The sequence below is a fragment of the Somniosus microcephalus genome, chromosome 13 (genome assembly GCF_052327205.1).
Source record: "Somniosus microcephalus isolate GS21.2 chromosome 13, FLI_Smic_1.0, whole genome shotgun sequence".
In the NCBI taxonomy this organism is placed as follows: Eukaryota; Metazoa; Chordata; class Chondrichthyes; order Squaliformes; family Somniosidae; genus Somniosus; species Somniosus microcephalus.
In genome coordinates this window covers 48861567-48881765 of record NC_140999.1, presented here as the reverse complement: position 1 = coordinate 48881765, position 20199 = coordinate 48861567, and positions in this window count along the sequence as shown.

Genomic DNA, 20199 nt, shown 5'->3' with positions numbered 1-20199 from the left:
GGAATATTGCTGGGCTAGAACTGACACCAAATGGTAACCTGGCATACGTGAACAGCCCCTTGTGCATGTTCACCGTGACAAACTTTTTTGATTCTTCATCTAGCAGTATCTGCTGATACCCATGACTCATGTCCAGTTTGCTGAATCTTTCTCCCCCAGCGAGCGATGTTAACATGTCCTCCATTCTCGGAATGGGGTACTGTTCCAGTGATGATACTCTGTTCACTGTTAACTTATAGTCACCACACACCCTTACGTTACCGTCGGGCTTCAATACCGGGACTATTGGTGCCGCCCAGTCTGAAAATTTCACTGGTTCTATTACTTTGTCCCTTAGCAGGCGATCTAGTTCCGCCTCAACCTTGGTTTTCATTGCAAAAGGTACCGACCTTGGTTTAAAGAAACGAGGCGTGGCACCACTGGCTACATGAATCTTGGCTGTGGCTCCCCTTAAGGTGCCCAGTTCGTCCTTGAACACTAACTCCTGCTTCATCAGCACTTCTTGCAGTGCCTCTGTACTGTCCTCCATTTTATTAATTGCCTGCCAGTACACACTCAACTCACTGATCCACCCTCGCCCTAACAGGTTTGGCCCTGACCCTGCTACCACTACCACCGTAAGCTCTTTGGTGACTCCTTTGTGTTCCACTTGTACTTCGGCCGCCCCCAAAATGTCCACCTTCTGTCCTGTGTAGGTTTTGAGACTAATGGGGCATGTACCTAGCTCTGGTACTTTTGCTTCCCCCCATAGCTTGGCGTACTCAGTCTGCGACATTATGGTTACACTACATCTGGTGTCAATCTCAAACTTTACTTGACCTCCGTTCACTATCAAATACTGAGTGAGAGGGGGTACGTTGGGCCTTGAAGTGTCTATACTATATACAGTGAAAACCTCCTCACTAGACTCACTAGACTCTTCCTCCTCTTGTATGTAATTTGCCCGCTTTGTGTACTTCTCCCTCCCCCCTTTTGCATGCTTTGCCCCTTTAGCACTGCTTCTCTCACTCACTGCCCTTTTACAGACTTTCTTTAAGTGCCCTATTTTCCCACAATTGTGGCACTTTGCCTTTGCAAACCTGCAGTCCTTTGCATAATGGCTCGTCCCGCCACATCGGTAGCAATCCCCAACCCCGACTGGTGGACTTTTCGCGCCAGCTTCCATCTTGAAAACAGCTCCTCCCACTGGTTTACTCCATTTCTCCTTGCTCATACTGTTTAAGTCCTTAATGTCCTTGTTAGCCGTCTCCATGGCTTGTGCTTTTTAAAGTGCCGTCTCAAACGGTAACCCTTCTTCTGACAGCAACCTTTGCTGTATACTGTCGTCGTTAACTCCGCATACTAGTCTGTTCCTTAACATGACTGTGAGCGCATTTCCAAAATTACAGTCCTGTGCGAGCTTCCGAAGCTCCTCCACATACTCAGTAACGCTTTCTTCCGGCCTCCTAATCCTCGAATTGAATTTCCATCTCTGTACTATTTCACTAGGTTTCGGATTGAAATGATTCTTTAGTAGACTCACCAACTCGTCAAAAGATTTTTCTCCTAGCCGCTCCGGGCTCAGCAGATTCCTCATCCGTGTATAGGTTTGCGCTCCCACACAACTCAGTAAAATGGCCCTTTTCTTTTCAGCACTGTCCACCTCGTTTGCCATAAAGAAATGGCTCAGTATTTCAATATACTCCTCCCAAGACTGCGACTTGCTGTCAAAAGGTGCCACGGAGCCTACCGTTCCTGCCATCCTTGGAGTCCGGTCACTTCAGCCAAAAAATCAAACTCCGTTTCGACTCCCGCGGCCTAGCCTCGTGCTTTTCCAACTAGTTTGCTAACCAACCCGAGCACCTCTTCCGAATACTCCAAAACTTTTCCGTCCTTTATTCTTGTCGCCATATGTGGTACCTTGAAGTGGCCATAGATGGAGACAGACACAGGTTAACTCCTTAATATGGTTTAATCAACTCTTGCACATAAAAGCTTCTGCCATGAGGCAGCGAAAACAAAGAGTACCACATTACAGATCAGACTTAACTCAGGAGAGCCATTGCCACAGCACCACCTGGTGGATCAGGTTACTCATAACCTCCCAGGTTACTACACTCCAGCATCCGTGTGGTTATTGAAAAACATCATACTCTCAGAATCATGGATCTAACAGTGGCGACGAGTGTCGATTCGAATCTACCTGCAACTCTGCATTTCCCTTCGAGGATTCGCTCCGGGAGGGCGGTGGAAGAAAGTCGAGGCCAGAAACACGGGCGTTGACCACAAGCAACCGCCCAGTCGTCCGGCAGAGAGTGAACATCGCAGGGGAGGCTGTGGAGAGCCGGGCTTGGTTCCCCAGCCACGACGATCAGCAATAGACTGACGACAGGTACAGCGCAGACCCTTCCCGGACAGCGGCGGCTGGTGCCGACCGACGGCGGAGAGAAAGCCGAGCAGCGTCGATGGGGTAAGACAGAGGGTGAAGCGTACAGGGCGCAGCCGGGGGTTGAAAACCGAGCGGCGTCGAGGAAAAACAAAATGGAGAGAGAGAGGGTAAAGCAACAGCCGGGTTCAGGACCGAGCAGCGGAAACAGGAAAGGCGCACAAAAAAAAAAGAACGCGCAGAGCACAGCCAGGGCTCAAGGGCTGAACAGTGTCCGCGGGGAGAAGAAGGAAGAGCGCGGGAGATGCCATTTTTAGAAGCCGCAGCGGAGAAGAAGGGCGAGCGCGGGAAGGAAGGAAAGCGCGGGAGACGCCATTTTGTGCCAGCGGAGAAGAAGGGGAAGCGCGGGAGATGCCATTTTTGACAGTTAAATCACACCCAGGGATGCCGAAGAGTGGCAGTATCTCTACGTTCGACAATGAAGTCGAAGATTGGGCGACATATGTGGAACGTATTGAGGTGCACTGCAGGGCGAATGAAGTGCCAGATGCTAGGAAAGCACTGGTTTTGTTAAATTCCATGGGTGCAAAAACTTATGGGTTACTGCGAAACCTAATAACCCCAGAGCAGCCGGTGAACTAGAATTTCGAAAGCATAGTAGAAATCCTACAGGACCACTTAAACCCCACACCACTGCTGATAGCAGAACGATTTAAGTTCTATAAAAGGAACCAACACAAAGACGAAAGCAATGCTGAGTACCTAACGGAACTGTGCAAGCTATCGAAACACTGCCAGTTTGGAGCGGAACTAGCAGATACGTTAAGGGACAAGTTTGTGTGTGGGCTGCAAAGTGAAGGAACCCAGAAACGGCTTCTATCAGAAAAGGATCTTACGCTGGACAAGGCTTTCAGTATGGCAGTATCACACGAAGCAGCCGCAAGGGGCGCTGCAGAGATACAACAGAGACCGCAAGAATATGGCACCAATGAAATGTCCTACGGAACAGGGAAGTGCTATCGCTGCGGCAGAACAACACGACCAGAAGGATTGTTGGTTCAAGGACCAAGTGTGCAGACAGTGTGGAAAAGCAGGACACATAGCAAGAGTCTGCAGGTCTGGGAAGAAAACCAACAGTAAGAAATCTCCACAGGAGAAGTACAGAAAGGTACACCAGGTGATGGACAGTAGTTCAGACGAACAGAAAAGTGACACAGCCTCCGGAAGCAAGGAACTGGGTTGTCTGAAACTACATAAGGTAACCAAAATGGAGGATCACCAGACTATCTGGTTTACACTCAAGATAGACGGAGTCCAAGTGAAAATGGAATTGGACACAGGATCAGCCCTAACAGTCATAAACCAAAGGGACTACAAGCGGCTATTTTCACATATACCCTTGAAAGCTACAGAGATTGTCTTGAAGACGTACACGGGGCAAAAAGTCTACCCCAAAGGAAAAATAAAGGTGAAAGTGATATATAAAGGCCAGGAAATACCTAAAATGGATATATATGTATTGCCAGATGGAGGACCACCACTGCTAGGACGTGAATGGATCCGGAAGATACAATTAGATTGGCATTCCATACAGGCACTGAAGGTTGAGGCCAAAAAGGATGACGACGTCACACCTGGACGACTGTCAAAAATGCTAACTGACGCAAAAGAAGTGTTCCAGGAGGGACTCGGAACACTAAAAGGCATAACAGCAACGATTAAAATAGAGGAAAATGCAAGCCCAAAGTTTCTTAAGGCCAGACCAGTGCCTTATGCGATCAGAGCAGCTGTCGAAGCAGAGCTGGAAGGGTTGGAACGTTCAGGAGTACTGTCCAAAGTAGACTGGAGCGAGTGGGCTATACCCATCGTTCCTGTAATGAAGAGGTCGTTGAGTAATATGCCTGGGGAACCAAAGAAGGTCCGCATCTGTGGGGATTTTAAGGTGACAGTGAACCCAGTCCTTCACACGGTACAATATCTGCTTCCACGAATTGAGGATATTTTTGCCTCGCTATCTGGAGGTAAACGCTTCACCAAAATTGATCTAGCCCAGGCGTACTTGCAAATGGAGGTAGAAGAAGCCTCGAAACAATACCTTACGATTAACACTCATAAAGTCTTTATCAATACAACCGGCTGGTGTTCAGGGTAGCATCGGCTCCGGCTATTTGGCAAAGGGCGATGGATCAAGTCCTGCAAGGGATTCCAGGGACCCAATGTTATTTGGACAACATCCTGGTCACGGGTGAAAATGACAGTGATCACCTCGCCAACTTGGAGAAGGTGCTCACCAGATTAAAGGAATATGGGCTACCAGCTAATCGCCACAAGTGCGAGTTTTTCCAGAAGCAGATCTCGTATTGTGGTCACATCATCGATGAAGAGGGGTTACATAAGTCCCCTGAAAAGATTGAGGCAGTAGTCAAGGCTCCAGCACCGGAAAATGTGTCACAACTGAGGTCGTTCCTCGGGCTGGTAAACTACTACCATAAGTTCTTACCAAATTTGTCCACGGTATTACACCCACTGAACACCCTACTGCAAACAGGGGTATCATGGAAGTGGAATGACGAACGTAGACGAGCTTTCCAGAAGTGTGAAGAATTGATCACATCAAAAGAGGTGTTGGCCCATTTCAACCCAGCACTACCAATTTGTTTGGCATGTGATGCATCACCCTATGGTATTGGAGCGGTGCTGTCGCACAAATTCCCAGATGGGCTGGAGAGGCCAGTAGCCTTTGCGTCTCGGTCACTAACCTCAGCCGAGCGCAACTATGCCCAGATTGACAGGGAGGCCCTCAGCCTAGTATGGGGAGTAAAAAAATTCAACCACTATCTGCATGGGCAGAAGTTCACCTTGCTGACTGACCACCAACCACTTGTCTCCATCTTTAGTCCGAAGAAGGGCGTTCCAGTGATGACGGCACAACGGTTACAAAGATGGTCCCTGTTTCTGGGGGCGAATCACTATGAAATAGAATATAAAGGCACGAAACAGCATGGAAACGCTGATGGGCTATCGCGCCTGCCACTGCCTACTGTGGAGGAAGCACCAGCAGTGGACCCTATCGAGATATTTTATTCGTCAATAATTGAACAATTGCCAGTAATGAACGCGGATATAGAGAAGGAGACCTGCAATGATCCGACGCTGTCTCGCGTATATGATTTGACGGTGAGGGGATGGCCAACACATGGCGACTCACTGTTGCCAGCATTCTCATCCAGAAGAGAACAGCTGTCAGTATGTCAGGGGACAGTGATGTGTGGATCCAGAGTGGTGATTCCACCCAAGTTAAGGGAGAGAGTGCTAAATGAGCTACATGAAGGTCATCTGGGGGGAGTGAAAATGAAAAGCCTTGCTAGGGCTTATGTGTGGTGGCTGGGAATCGATCAACAAATCGAAGACCTAACCAAGAGCTGCTCAGGATGCCAGAAGGTCCAAAATGCACCACCACATGCCCCTCTACACCCATGGGAGTGGCCCTCCTCTCCATGGCAATGGGTGCATATTGATTTTGCTGGTCCATTCATGGACTCAATGTTCTTAATAGCAGTGGATGCTCATTCGAAGTGGCCTGAGGTGATAAAAATGTCCTCAACCACTACAGAGAAAACGATTGCAGTCCTACGGACCATATTTGCCAGAAACGGCTTGCCAGAGCAGATTTGCTCTGATAATGGACCACAGTTTGTGTCCGAAGAGTTTCAAAAATTTATGAGAAGGAATGGGGTAAGGCATTACATATCCGCCCCGTATCATCCAGCCACAAATGGATTGGCTGAGAGGTTCGTACAAACCTTTAAGAAGGCGATAAAGGCCATGTGCGACGATGAAATTCCACTACAGCATAAGATGGACAATTTCTTATTAGCCTACCGAAACGCGACACATGCAGTTACCAACCAGACCCCGGCCATGATGTTCTTTAACCGAAGGTTGCGATCTCGTCTGGACTTGCTTAGACCAAATGTGCGAAGAAATGTTGAGGATAAACAATTCCAGCACATCAATGAGAAGCCGACAAGGAGCTTCAACGTAGGACAACCAGTCTTGGCCCGTGACTACCAAACAGAGAAATGGCAACCCGGAACGATATGCACACGGCAGGGGCCATTAATGTACACAGTGGATGTCGGGGAGAACATTGTGAGACGCCATGTCGATCAGATCTTAGCGTCACAGGAACGAGTCAACCCCATGTCTTGCGTACCTGGGGATGAACCCGACATACCGATAGCATCTACCTCCGAACCAGTAGCAGTGGAACCCGATGAACTAACCAATAAAAAGGGGCCAGAATCGCCTCCGCACCAAGAACAAGACACTCAGGAAAGGCGCTATCCCGAAAGGGTCAGGAAGCCGCCCCAAAGACTGAATCTACAAATGGACTATTGTTGTTTAATGTACATGTTAAAGTGTTAATTGTTATTTGAATATTATGGGTACTACTAATATAAAAGGGGAGGAATTGTAGTGTATGTACCTTTAAGAGAGAACTACTTTTACAGCTCCTGTATACTGTAGTACCGGCAGTGACCACACCTGTATTTTAGCCTTGCGCATGCCTCTGTACCCCAGTCTTGAGACTACCCTCCTCCAGTAAACACCTGTTGATTGTTAAGTTACAGCATCCGTGTGGTTATTGAAAAACATCATACTCTCAGAATCACGGATCTAACACAAACGTACACATTTTGTGATGAGGTCTGCAATAAAAACCTCATTGTTAATTTAAATGTTCTTATCTCTGCAGATGATCTATCCATCTAGCTGATATCTCTATCACAGCCACTATCATATCCAAGAAACAGGATCACCAATGAGGAGCTTACTAAAGGGGAAAAAAGCCCTCAATGATTTCATCAATACTTGCCCCGTTCACTGGATACTGCTACCTCGGTTGGGGATTTTCACTGGTGGATACTTGTCCTCCAGCAGTACAACAACAACGGCATTGAAGTGGTTTCAGTGCTGTTTCTCTCTTCCCCTTGCATTCCTGTTTACAAGACTGGCTTGTGTTCTAAAACTATAGAGGCCGGCTTCAGTAACATATCCATTCTTTTTGCTACAGGATATTCAGAGCACAAGCAGCAAGTTCCACCTCATCTGTAACTGGTCATCCTCTCAAAAAGAAACCAGAGGAAAACTAGCTTCAAAAATGAACTTCCAGCTGTGCTGGAGACAAGACCTGAAATTGCTGTCAGGGGCTGCCCGCAGGAGAAGCAGGTATCTACCTGGTGCCTCCATATCTTCAGACTCTTGCGGTCCTGGGCCTGCAGTTATACGCTTGTGTAATGGCCCACTTACCCCGGGGCGCATACGGTTCGCAAGTGTCCCTGGTATCATGTGGGCTGGCCCAACCAATCAAAAAGGGGGATTCCAATTATGCTTATCGGGATTCCATTTACGTACGGAATTCCCATAAGCTTGAATAGAAATCCCCTAAAAAATACATTTTCACACACCCTAAATAAAAAACATCACATGTTTAAAATTAATTAAAATACAACTTAATTAAATATTTAAAAGAAAAATTTATTTTTTTGAATAATAAATGTAAACATTTTTAAACAGGCGAAAAATAAATGATTTTATTTTAATATTTATTGAAACCCTTATGCTGGTAAAAAGAAGGCCCTACACGGAAGAGTTTCGTGGGCAGCAGTTGGGCAAATAGCCCCACTCTTTGCCAGTGAATGTCCATTTCCTGCGCATGTGGATGATCTGTTAAGCTGAAACTTGACAGATCACAAGTGCCGTGTTTTTGCGCAGTGCATGCGGAAACCCGGAACTTGCGGGGCATTTATGACCACGTACGCAGTCATAGGCCCTGTAAAGTCCGGGCCAATATGTTTTGGTGGGTAACAGGTTTGCTTGTGGCAGTGTCGTAATGCTCCCCTGCCTTGTAAACAGTTGGGATATAAGAAATAGGAGCAGGAGTAGGCCAATCGGCCCCTCGAGCCTGCTCCGCCATTCAATAAGATCATGGCTGATCTGATCCTATCCTCAAATCTACTTTCACTCTCCATCCCACCCGAACCCATGTGATCTCCCGGGAGAGGTGAAAAACCAGATAAAAAACCCAATGGCCAATTTGGGAGAAAAAATCTGGGAAATTCCTCTCCGACCCATCTAGGCGATCGAAACTCGTCCAGGAGATCACTCTGTCCCTGTATTTCCTGCAGTACTTACCTTCTGTAAGAGGTGATCTCCACCCCAGCCAGGAACAGGCCCAATTTACTCTTGAAGGACTCTTAGCGGGCAGCCTGTTCCCGAGGTCTCCACTAATCCCTGTGAATAGAACCATCTCCTGAAATCTAACACAGAATTAGAACACAAGAAGTAGGAGCAGGACCAGGCTACACGGCCCCTGGCCCGCTCCGCCACCCACAGGGCCATGACTGATCCGAACCTAGACTCATGTCCGATTTCCTGCCCGCTCCCCGTAACCCCTAATTCCCTTTACTTCTAGGAAACTGTCTATTTCTGTTTTAAATTTATTTAATGATGTAGCTTCCACAGCTCTCTGGGGCAGCAAATTCCACAGACCTACCACCCTCAGAGTGAAGAAGTTTCTCCTCATCTCAGTTTTGAAAGAGCAGCCCCTTATTCTAAGATTATACCCCCTAGTTCTAGTTTCACCCATCATTGGGAACATCCTCACCACATCCACCCTTCACAATCTTATATGTTTCAATAAGATCGCCTCTCATTCTTCTGAACTCCAATGAGTAGAGTCCCAATCTACTCAACCTCTCCTCATATGTCAACACCCTCATCCCCGGGATTAACCGAGTGAACCTTCTTTGTACTGCCTCGAGAGCAAGTATGTCTTTTCTTAAGTATGGACACCAAAACTGTATGCAGTATTCCAGGTGTGGTCTCACCAATACCTTGTACAACTGCAGCAATACCTCCCTGTTTTTATATTCTATCCCCTTAGCAATAAAAGCCAACATTCCATTGGCCTTCTTGATCACCTGCTGCACCTGCATGCTAACTTTTTGTGTTTCGTGCACCAGGACCCCCAGATCCCTTTGTACTGCAGTACTTTCCAGTTTCTTTGAAGTTTCTGCAAGTCATTTTTACTTCAGGAAGATGTTAAGATTTAATTCAAACTGGAAGTGCATATAAAATCAAAAGGCTTTATCTCCCTTTCCCCTCCCCAGACTGCACTCCACTTCAGCCTGGCCTGTCTGTAACCTCCAAATCTTCGCACCCCTGTACCCTAAAAGGTTCAATCTCCCAAAGATATTTGTGATCTAGCTCAAGCTCCAATCTTGGCTCGTACTTCTATCTCAAATATAGAGAGGGGACAAGTGGTTACACAATGTCTCATTAACCTTTTGTACCCTATCATGTATGTAATGATCTAATTATTTCAACCCAACAGAAAAACCACTCCAACTGCCTGAGTTGAGCTTACTGATGAGCAGAGACTAGTAAATAAATACCTTGATTACCTGAGACTCAGAGAGTTAAAAACTTACAGAGATTGCCTCTGAAGCTGAGAATCACTTGCCCCTTCTAGTGACTTCTGTCTTCCTATTTGAAAGTTCTATATTTTATACCCTTTTTTCAGTGGTATATCCTTTGAAGTTTTCTGCTGATGTAAGCTAATTATCTCTAGTCATTTTTCTGTTGACTTCTTTCTTTTCTTACTGTCAATTCAGCTGTTAGCTTGCAGAATTCTGTCTGCTGTGTAGGTGTTCAAAACTTATCATAAAAAATGGTTATAACCGATGTATCTATTTGATGCCATTTTTACGAAGGACTTCTATTCAATTCTTAAATCACCTTAGCTGCTTGTAAGCAGACTTCGAGTCTCCTATGTGTTCCAAGTTCAAAACAAAAACCATGTGATTGCTTGCTGCATCTATTGATGTCATATCTACAAAGTCTTCTGTTTGTATCTTTTTACAACATGTAAATTAAAAACACTTCAACCGAGTACATGATTGTTTTCCTATTTACTTCAATTGTTTGCATTACAGACTTATGTCTCCTGTCTTTCATTTGATGTCATATTTATGAAGGCATATGGTTCTTTAATGTTCTGTGTTCCTGTTTCCCGACGTGTTGGTTTATGACACCTTAACATTATAACATTGTGCTCTTTCATGTGCCTGTTTACAAAGTGTTTGTTTAAAACAATTTAACTGGGTAAATCTTATTGTGTTCTTTCCAAAGCTCAGGCTTTCTGAAAGCTCCAGCCCTTCTTCAATAGGACCATTGTTTCAGTGTCAACAACCAATTTTATCTCAAAAGCTTGTATGGTGTTTACAGCTTTTTGTTAACAACTCATCTTATCTCAAAAGCCTGTATTCTGTTTACAGCCTTTGTCGTTGAGGCTTTTAGATTTTTAAAGCCAGTTTGTCATGTTTTAATAAAGTCAGAATTCTATTCATTGGATGGTGTATTTTTCTGAATAGGTATGGCTCATTCCTTTACGCCTCCCTCTTGACCAAAAAATGAGCTCAAAACATCAGGGCAGAGTTTGGTCAATGTTCCTAATAAGGTTACAATAGCATATTAATTTCACGAGATTCACAATCATGTGCTACATGAAAATTCCCTTTACGTCATCCTAGGACAGTGTTTTGCCTTATTTTAAATTGAACACTATTTAAAAGGATGATAAGTACATAGTCATGCAATTAGCAAAACAATATGTACTTAGAATGTCCAATCGGCAGATGTATGTTCCGTAGAGGTGAGTTATTCATATGAGTCAAGGAGACGTCATTTGAAACTAGTTGAAGCTTGACACGCTGTCCCTTCAATCTAGCGTGTGTACTGGTTCTTGTTTTCGTAAAGGCCTTGCCAGGCACTCAATTGATTCCTTCTTTATCCACTGTGTCTTCCTCCTTTGTTGAAGTAACTCATTGATCTTTCCTTGTTTCCGTTGTTGCTTTTCGCGAATCCAATTCCTGATGCGTTGCCAAGCAACATGTGGAGGAGCCGGCGACACCTTCTGACTGACCGTCATCAGTAATTCAATCGCATCCATTTCCTGTGTCGTGCTCCAAGCTGGGTCTTGAAAGACAGTGTATGACTGCACCTTGTATTGTTCCTTCATTTCGGTATCCCACAGGACATCTTTTGAGATTGTCTATTGAGACAGCTTTAAGAATATGCTTGCCATTCGGCTGGTTAATATGTATTTGAACTGTTCTTTCGTTAATAACAGAATGTATTTGAACAGGTTTTTTGCACTTCAGTCTTAAACCAGGTTTTTGCTCTAACTTCTTTTCCTGTACCCATTCTCCTACTATGGGCTGCCATGCTTTATTTGTCAATTTTTTCTGCCTATTTGCTTCCCTTATCCTCTGATCAATTCGATGAATCGCCTCTGTTATTTCCTTTTTTGATTCTAACTGTCGCTGTCGTGTCAAGGTCTCAGAGTGTGTAGAGGCAATAAAAGAACTATGGGTAAGTGGTGTATGCATCTCAACCCCATACATCAGATAATATGGTGGGGGGGGAAAAATTCGGTATCGCCCCATTTGGGGCACCATTATCGGCCGTGCGCAAAGTTTAGTGCCTGGTGCTAATTATCGCCTCCGACGGCAAACTTGGCTTTTATCGCCCCTGGACGTGATTGGAGCGCTAAATCAGGCGCTTCACACCTGTCTTAAGTCGCAAAGTCCGAGGAGCGAGGCGCTACCTCAGAGCGTTGCCGAAGCAAGGAAGTGCATCTCAAAATGAACCTGCAAATTGCTGCTCAGTACCCAAAACTCCTTCACACAGCTTTGAATCTCTCCAGAAGTCTCTCTCGCTCTCTCAGAATGCGTGGTCCTCAAATGTCACCAACAAAAAAAGGCAGAAAGCGGTCGCCTTTAAATAGCGCTCCCCCAGTCCCTTTCTGACTGCAAAACGCTTCCGTCAACCTGTCGTTGCTAGCGGCAGGTGGTAAGGCAGGGGGCGCCACTCAATATCCGGTCCGGGGCGCTACCGGGATGTTGCGCACTCGACTGAAATCACGATCTGCTGGCGCAAGAGATCGTGGCGGCAGTGTTTAGTGTCGCCGCAAAATGTCTAGTTAATTTCGCGAGCGGCGAAAACATCACTGCGCCCGGGCACCAGTTGCTTTGTGCCTCTTTAGTGCCCTCTTAAGGCGCTAACGGGAGGCGCAAACAACTGAATTTTTCCCCCATGGACTTTTAGGGGACACTGTCCCTGATGCAGATGCGGGCACATTATTGAGTGATAGCTGCACCTCCGGAATGATGGTGGTCGACTTATTCCCCCTGATTCTCAACAGTTTGACCAATAGCTTTTTTACTTCCTGGTTTTCACGTTCCACCAGCCCCGCTGATTGCGGATGACGTGGCGTGCTGTGCTCTAACCCAATCCCCCTTTGTTCGCAGTAGTCTTTGAAGACCTTGGATACAAAGGCTCCGCCTTGATCGGAGTGTAAGATTTTGGGTGCACCAGCTACAGTAATTATATCAGAAATAGCCCTGGCAAGTGCGTTTTCCGAAACAGTTTTTGTGGGGACCAGCCAGTAGAAGGAAGTGCATCCATCTACACAAATGAGAACATGTCTGTATCCCAAAGACAGGGAAAGTGGTCCAATAAAGTCAATAAAGAATTTTCCCATTGGCTCATCAGCTTTCACAGGAGCGAATGGTGGTAGCTTAAGTAGTGATGACTTATCGGTTAAATAGTATGGCTCACAATTTGCCCCGTATGTTTTACAGGCCTTAAACATGCCTGGCCACCAATATAAGGGCGTCAATTTGCAGAATGTTGTTCTGGCACCACAATGTGCTTGACCTATGCCCTCGTGAGCTTCTTTTACATGCTGTTCTCGTTTGTGTCTCGGGGGTACTTTTCGGTTTCCCTTGGGCAACTTAACTAGTACAATAACCGTAGGGGTTTCCGAGTAAAAGTACTTTGGTGGATATCCTGGTGGATTCTCTTTTGTTGGGTCTAATAGCTGAATCAGTTCCTCATCCTGATTAGCTGCCCGTTCTGCCCTAGTGATTACGCTAACATTGGCAGGCCCCTCTCGAGGGTGTGTCATACAGACTGAATGTTTTGTTTGTTCGTCTGCAAGGCTGTTTCCTTTTGAGTGTACTGTCCCAGTGGTATGCCCGTTTACATGAATCACCTGACAGTTCTGTTTCTCCCTTCTCGAACGGAGAATATCTTCCCACAATCACTTATGTTTTATGGGTTCACCCTTATGATTGGTAAAATTAGTTTGTTCCCAGAAAATTGGATCTTGGTTATATTCTCTTTTACAATAGTCAGTATCCGTGCAGATTAGTGTAGGTTTAATAAGGTCTGCCTTTTCTAAAGCATACTGTAATGCTGCGGCTTCAGCATATTGCGCTGTCTTATGGCCAAGGGGTATAGACAGTAATTCTTCTGGATAAAAAGAATAGGAATTTTGAAAAGTCCCTACTACTTTCTCCATCCCAGCTGAGGATTGTTGGGATGTCCCTTTTTTAATCGTCATTGACGATCCATCACAGTCAATAACTTGATGTTATTCTGTAAGCGGTCTCATAGGTATTTGTCTGATTCCCTCCTCCGTATCATCATCCTCCATGATGGGGAGATGCTCTAAGTCCATTTCTAGGGAGAGGAATTTAAAAATGAGTGTAGGATCATTCAAGAATGATGCCCATTTATCATATCGGGTCTGGGTGGCTCTTTATTCATCAGAAGCCCTCCTCAATACTGATCTTAAATCAGGAATCTCAGTATAAATGGTAATGGGGTATTTCCCTTGAAGGGTTTGTGCCTTGATGAGGCATTGGATTACCATAGTCATGACCCTTTCTTTTTTAATGTACCTCCTTTCGACATTGGAAAGTTATAAGAATGGAACTGAATGGGCACTATGCTCTTTTTATTGTAGAAAACTGCAACTGCCACTTTAGGTGATGACCTGAGATGAATATTGAGGGAAATTATAGGTCCCTCTGTTCCAGGTCAATGGCTTTTTGTACTTCTCGGCATAATTGTTGCAACTTTGAGTTATCGTCTGGTGAAAATATGAATGGTCCCTTTGCTGCATCGTCCACTCTAGCATACAGGGGTGCTGAGAGCTCGGCAAAGGTTGGCGGAAAGGATCCAGCAAAATTCAGGAGTCCTAAACTGGCTTGCAGATTTTTCAGAGTTTTAGGATATTGAATGGTGGCTAATTTTTCTTTATAGATTGAGTTAATCCTCTACCATTTCCAGTTATTCACAGGCCCAGAAAATTTACCTCTTCCCTAACTAGTTGACTCTTTTTTATGTTGATTAAGTACCCAGCAGTTGTAAGTCTGGATAAAACTCTATCAATGGCTTTCAAGTGCTCTTGGAGATTGTCATGTGACAGATATATACCGTCCACATAAGAATTGACATTAAGTAGGTCTTTTAAAAGGTCAATGATATGGGCTGAAAAAAGAATGGGGCTGTTTTGAAATCCCTGGGGCTATCTGGTCCAGCAATACTGATGACCATCGGGTCCAGTCATTGCAGTTTTTGGTCAATCAGCTTTTTCGATTGGATGTGACCAGATGCTCGATCCATACAAGATTTATATTTTTCCCTCGTGATTCCAGAGAGAAGGGCTGTGGAATTTTGCTGTTGTGCAGTATGTGGGCCGTTACCTTATTTAAGGCTGTATAATCGACCACTAATCTCCACCTCCCATCTGGTTTAGCAACACCAAACAATGGTGAATGAGTTCTAGATGCCATTTTGATGTCAGTTTGAGCGTTGTTAGGAGATCTATTTTTCCTTTGTGGTCTTGAATGGGCCACTGTTTTTTAGGTTTGTGCCAGCCAGCATCAAGTGGGTGGGGTTTGATGTTTATCTTTCCACATTGATTTGGAAGGCGTTGTAGATAAGGATAGTATCTAATAATGATAGTATCTAATAATGAGTTGCTCGAGGAGGTCTTTGCCTCCCCCCTCTAGGCAAGTTCGATCAAGCTGTGTTCGAACACATTTTTCCCTGTCATCCTGGTCTGTGGATGCTTCTACAGGTCTGGTTGAAATTTTAAGGTAATGTTTCATGTCTGGTTGTCCTATAATGAGGGAACAGGCCAATTGTGGTACCAGTCCTACATCTAGGGTCATTGTGATTCCATATATAGTAATAGGTATTTTGTAAAAATTTATTATTTTGGTTTTGCCTTGTGAATTCCCCGAATGATTTTTTACAAATTGGGCTCTCTAATTCTGTCCACTTAGTTTTTATAATTGCAGGATCTATTACAGTGTAATCAGCTCTCGTATCAAAAAGGGCCTTCACTTGTGTGTTTCTGGGCAAGGTTGCCAAGGCATAGGGGAATTCAAGAGGCCCTGTGACTGGGTGCCAGGCCTTCAATCCTGGGATTGTTCATCCTGAGGATGCTGAGTTTCATTTGCTGCTTTGTCTTTATTTATTGTAACTGATTTTTCTTCCTCCCTCTTGGGGGTATCATGTTTTCCAGATCCCTGAGGGGGTTTGTCGGACCATTTTTTATCTTGATGATCCTCCTGTTGGGGTGGACGTTGGTTCTGCCGGAATCTTTTTGATCCCAATTTCGGTTTTCTCGGTACCCTCCCATGGCTCTCTGATAGCTTTGGCCAGTGTAAAACCTGTCCCCATAGGGAGTCCACTGTCCTTCACATTCCTTTTGAGGTCTAGCCCCTCGTCTATCCCATCTTTCTGGTGGAGAAATCTTTCTCGTATTGTGGGCGAGTTGGCGGTGTAAACCTTCTGGAATACCCTCTTGGGGGTCCCGAGCCACGAATTTGTGTCTGGGCGAGGTGGACTTGAGACTTGGGTCTATACAGTCCTTCTTTCTGAGTACCAAAGATACCTTCTCCGGATTTTTTATCTCTAGTTTCTGATCTCATTATAGGTTTAGCTTGGCGTAGACCTAAGAGGTCATGATTTAATTGGATAATGCGATTGACATTATCCCATCTTTGTTGGTTAACTCGATAATCGTTTAGAGCACACTCACAGGCAAGTTCGAGGGCTGTATTTTGGGGTGGGGCTGGGTAATGGGGGAGTAGTGGATGCAGAATGCTTGGGGTGTGGGTAATGGGTGAGTAGGGGATGCAGAAAGCTTTGTGAGTGGGTAATGGGGGAATAGGGGATGCAGCAAGCTTGGGGAGTGGATAATGGGGGAGTAGGGGTCTCAGCACTTTTCCTGCAGGAAGAGACATACAAACTTACTTTAAAATTCAGCCTATGCAGGGTGTGTTTTATGGATGGTAAGTACTTTCAGGAAGGGCTCGAGACTATTTAGCAGTTTTGGCAATTCATTTTCTCTAACAATTAGAGCTGGTATAACAGAATCCAAGGCTTTGAGTAATCTCAAGTGGGAGATGCTTACTTTGCAACTGTTAAACACCTAACCCAGGAGTGCTCACTGATACTGGATATTTGAAATGGGAAGTTAATACTCCCATTTTGTTTCTAATTAAGTGAAGTGAATAGAGTGAAGTTACCTGGTTATACTAGGTAATGACCACAAATCCTTCATTGTGCATTGTACAATAGTGCTGCTGGGTCAATTCATTTAGGATTAAGAAAACCTTTTGAACAGTGTAGGGGGGCATCTTTTCCATGGTTTACGGTAATTTACCTTGTCAGCAGCCCTTGCCTGCACTCTGACCAATTCCAACCTTTTACCTGGTTTACGGTAATTCACCTGGTCAGGCAGCCTTTTGCTGCTACACTGTAAACCAATTTAAACAGCGGTTTCGAATCGCTACCGCACCTTCCAGTTCTGACTGGAGGACTTATAATTAATGATATATTAAAAGGGACAACTGGTCTGGGTGTGAGAAAGTCAAACTTTATTAAACTAAAGAAACTATAATCAAATTTAAATTATACCAGACAAACACAGTAATTACAGTAAAATGCTTAACAGGGGGAAGGCAGACGGCAAAAATGAGGGATAAATGTCTACAATGTTGATTAAACAATCTTAGCAATTTCCCCTAAATTACCACCCCCTAACTCCTTACTAGGTTGCCTTGCTGAGGAGTCAGAGACCTGCTCACCTGGGTTCCAAGGAAAGTAAGAGAGAGATAGCTTCTCAGGAGCTATCTTTTATATCCTGCCAACTCCTACTGTTTGGCGCTGAAAGGGTCTGTGTGCAAAATTCGCGCCCAAAGTTCCAATACACAAGGGAAAGGCTGTGATTGGCTGATTCAAAGTGGTTGGAGTAGTTTGGATGTGTCTACCTTCTGGGGCCGAAGTGTACCCGCCCACATCCGGAGTTCACCTGGGCTAAGACAAAAGTGAATCCAACTGCCCTATTGTTCAATTAATGGGTGATTCAAAACCTCATTCATTCCTTAACTGTTCCATATCAAAGTCCTTTCCATGGATTCGGTGTATCCATTGTGTGTATAAGAGGTTTGAATGTGGCTGGATTTCTGTGTAAACAGAAGCCGATTGTTCTGCGGTTTCTGTTCAAGTGGGTTAATCCCTTAAGTCAATAAACAACTTCTGACAAGGGAAGCTCCCCTTTGATTGGCAAGTCTGACTGCCACTGTTTGATCCTCCCACTTACACAGACATCCACGAGCTGCGAGCTGCTTTTGTCTTTTGGCCAAGCTTTCTGACGGCCATTTTTAAAACCCTTTTTGAGTCACCAAACTCCAGGGAACAATTTTATTAAAATGTACTGTCTTAAAGTGTGTGAATTTTATTCCACGAAGTTCCTCGATTCCGGTGTTGTCCACGTGCTGCAACGCAGCCCTTTGCAGTGCTGGGCATGTTTTAAAACATTGTCCTACCCAGAGACAATTCAAATCACGTAATTCTTCGTCCACGATGTGGACCAATATTCTCCAATCTTCAGGAATTTAGGGGATTTTGCGAACTCCTACAACAGGGAGTTAGATCCTGTCAAGGAAACAGCCAATCATTAATTCATCAGCAGGCCAAGCAGAAGAGGAAGATATACAAATGTAAAGCTGTGCTTGCACCTGTAATGCATTAGAATTAGGTCAGTTAGAAATTAAATCAGGAAGTGTTATTTCACACAAAGCAGAGCAGAAATCTGGAACTCTCTCCCCCAAGTGGCTGTGGATGGTGAATCTATTAAAATACAAGTGAGGCTTAAGAAATAATATTGAACCCGACTCCAGTGAACCTACCTGCCATAACAACAATGAGTTTCACTAGCATTTCTGCAAACTCTGATTGGCTAACTCAAGCCAGGCCCAAAAGGTGGGGACCTGGGAGATGCAGAAGGGTTGGGGCTAATTGTGCAAGTTCATGCTCCCCCCACCCACCCCCTTTTAAAGCTTCAGCGAGGAGAAAGCAGGTTGTCCACTTTCAGTAGCAGAAAGGAGGTTCTGCACTTGGGTTTTAGCTTCAATTCAAATTCAGGCACCAACAGAAGCCAAGGCTCAGATTGTAAATTTACAGTTTGGGGAAATAACTGCTGATCTGCAACTTTGTTTGCTCCTCGAATTCCAACTTCAGGTTGAGGTACTTCAGTCCAGCATCTTGGCTGCTTCTTCACGGTGGAGCTTCTCCTGATCACTCCAATTTGATTGGCTGAAACTCTTCCTTTCCAATTTAATCTGTTAGTATAGTGTACACATCCAAATTGGATAGTCAAAGGGTAGCATACAATATGCTAACAATATTCTCCTTTTAGATGCAGATTCACATCGGGAGGTGATCAAGTAGGACATAATATGCAATGACCAAAAAATCACTGTTTACGTGCTAAAGTTGTGACTCTTCTGGACTAGTTTGGAGTTGCAATCAGTTTAGATGCAGCATTCTCTAAATCAGCCCGATCTCATTTGCTATTTTACTGTATGGATAATTATGAAACTAGAAGCCAGTTTGGACATAGTAAGTTGCTCAAATCCAATAACAGTGGGCTATGTATTTGGTAGAATACAGTATTTAGTAGAATACAAGGCCTGTACATACCCCTAAAGGCCAAAAGCTCTACGTGTGTAATTAAATAAACTTGGTCAACAAGGGAAGTGAGAGAGAGCATAAAACTAAAAGAAAGGGCTTCGAAGGCAAAGAACAACAGAGATTACCCAGACTGAGAGATATAAAAAAAAGCAGCGCAGGGTGTAGTGTATGTACTTTGCAGAAGGAACTATATTCTGCAGCCCCTGTATACTGCAGTACCAGTAGTGACCACCCCTGTATATAAGCCTGTGTAGTAACTTTGCATAGTAGTTCCAGTTTTGTCTCCACTTAGTAAACACCTGTTGTAACCAGCTCCTGCAGTCCGTCTCTCAATTACACACGGACATAATACTGGCGACGAGCAGATCCGAACTTACCTACAGTCTGCACCACCTCATGGGGATCCATCCCTGAAGCGAAGTTGTCAGAGGTCGAGGCCAGAAGGAAGAAGGAACGAAAGAAAAAAAAAAAAACGAACAGAAGAAACGAGCGTCGACTGTGGGCAACTGCCTCTGATTCATCGGATTTGAAGATTGCAGGAGAGGCCGTCGAGAGCGGGGCTTGGTTATCCTGTCTATGGTGTTCCAGCTAATCGGGCTGGTGGCAGGTAGTACACTGATCCTTCCTGGGCTGCGGCGGGCTAGAGCTCGATCGGGTGGCTTTTCAATGGGGCCGAGCAGCATTGTCGGGAAGAGGAGAGAGAGAGAGAGGGTGGAGCACACAGGGCGCGGCCGGTGCTACGAAACCGGGCAGCGTACAGACCCGAGAAGAGGGAGGAAAGTGTCCCGTAGGGTTTGCTCTGACGACAGGAAAATAAAAGAAATTAGAAGCGCAGAAAGCCGCGAGGAGCTGCAGTTTGCCACGGGGACCGCGGAGAGCGACGGTAGCAGCAGCGCGGGGGGGAAGTGCGCGAAGACCATAGGGTGTCG